The following is a 2,240-nucleotide window of genomic DNA, read 5'->3' on the forward strand; positions in this document are numbered from 1 at the left end:
AAATGAACACTTGCTTCAAAGTAAATCAAGACGTATGTCTCTCTCGCTGCGTGTGCTCTTATCTGTCCATCTCTCTCTCCTCTTCTCTCTGGCAGTCTGTGCAGAGTATCTGAAGGGGATGTAACACCACTTGGCAAAGAAGAAAAATTCTGAGGCAGAATAAAAAAAAACATTATTCTCTTCTCAGTCAGATTCACAGCTTAGACTCACAATCAGACAGAAGCTCAACTCCGTACTGCTCTCTATCCTCACAATCCAGAACCAGAAGATATTCAGACAATCAGTGCTGCTACATGAACAATATCAGACAGAACAGCCTGGACTCAAGTCACATCTCCCCCTTTTCTCCTTTCTCCCAGTCCTCTTAGAGACATAAAAGAGCTCCTGGTGCTCCTCTCTGTGAACTGGGCTCAGGGGTCACTGACCTGGCAGCTGTGGGCTCTTTTCCAGGGCAGAAGCAAGAAGCTTCTATTAACCCTTTCCAGGACTTCCAGCCCTTCAGTATTACTTTCTTTACTGTATATCAGCCTCCAAACATGTTTTTTAAGTGTTTTATAACACAAGTGAGTGTGGAATTATATTAGTATTTATGTAATAAACACCGGTATTGACACTCTGATCAGTATATTGATTATTAGTAGCCAATGGGCCGATGGTCGTGACCAGTTGACCAGTCTGTATCTCTGAGCAGTGCTCTGGTGATTCTACACCAGCCCTGAGATTCAGCTGCTCTCACAAGTGTCTCACAGACAGTCTTATAAATGTACAATTAGATGAAGTCTTGTAACAGTTATACAGTTAATTTAAATCATCAGACTATCTATAGAGCTGAGAGCTGGGTGGAAATAAAACCAGGATACACATTTTAACCTCCAGGAACATGAGTCTGATCCTCCTGGCTTCTATACTCTGATGATTCGTGTAAAACCCTTAAAAGCGCTTATTTCAGGGACTCGTGCTCGTTCTCTACTGCTCCACATGGGTACGCTTTGTAACGCATTAATCTGTGAAGTAAACTTTTTTTTCTGTTTAATGAATTTCATTCCTCGGTTTGTCGCTCTCCACCTCCAACTGTTATAAATCGCCTCTCTTCACAGCCCCTTTTTTTTGGGGGGAAGATGTTATATTTGTATGAAAAGCCCTCCGGGCTCCGGACAGGAGTCTCCTCCAGCAGAGACGCGCTCTTTTGTTTATTAAACGAATTTACAAATATAACTACAACCAGAGGATCAGAAACAGGTACAAGAGAAAAAAACACAACAGAAAAAAAAAACATTTAACCACCAGAGGTAATGAAGTAAATTATGTGATCAAATTGTATTTTTACATATATGTTTTCCTGGCTTTATTATTTCTCAATTATTTATAGAATTTAGTGTTTCAAAATGCATGCGTTTCCTGTATAAAATAAAAATTAGCACTCACTTTTTTACAAAACAAAAAAAAACGCTTTTCTTTTTGCAACATTTCGAGTACCTCTGGCATTCCTGAAAAAGAGCTCTGCTCTGTCAGAATAAGCGCTGTGATGTCACAGACACCAGCCAGAGAGCCGGGATCAGAGAGAGAAAGAGCGCGGGAGGCGCATGGAGCGCACGGAGAAGAGTTATTGATCACTTATCTATCGACAACCAATTATTTCAACTGAAGAACCGTAGAAAAATCGATTAACTTCACCGATTGGTGAGTACTGATTCTTTTCTTGATCATGTTTAAATATCTAGAAAACAGTTAATAAATAATAATAATAATAATTGCTTACACTTATATAGCGTTTTTCTGGACACTCCACTCAAAGAGCCTTACAGGTAATGGGGACTCCCCTCCACTACCACCAATGTGCAGCATCCACCTGGATGATGCGACGGCAGCCATAGTGCGCCATAGCGCTCACCACACATCTGCTATCAGTGGGGAGGAGAGCAGAGTAATGAAGTCAGTTCATAGATAGATAAGGTTAATAATGTTCAATCCAAAATTAAACAATGATTATTCATATTATTATTTAGGTAACTGTATCCTAGAGCTAGAAAATGATATTTCAAGTTTATAAATGTATGTAAGTAACAGTTAAAATGCATTTTTCCAGTGTTTATAAATCATAAGAATGGTAACCACGGCGACAGGCGCTCCATCACCGCACGCGTTTAAGTGTCTCGCATTTGTCACAGAGAGCGGTGTGACGTCACGGGTAGCAACTAATACTAATACCAGTGTCTTCATGTTAATATTAGTGAGAGTAC

This window comes from Lepisosteus platostomus, chromosome 5 (genome assembly GCF_059453375.1).
Source record: "Lepisosteus platostomus isolate fLepPlt1 chromosome 5, fLepPlt1.hap1, whole genome shotgun sequence".
Lineage (NCBI taxonomy): Eukaryota > Metazoa > Chordata > Actinopteri > Semionotiformes > Lepisosteidae > Lepisosteus > Lepisosteus platostomus.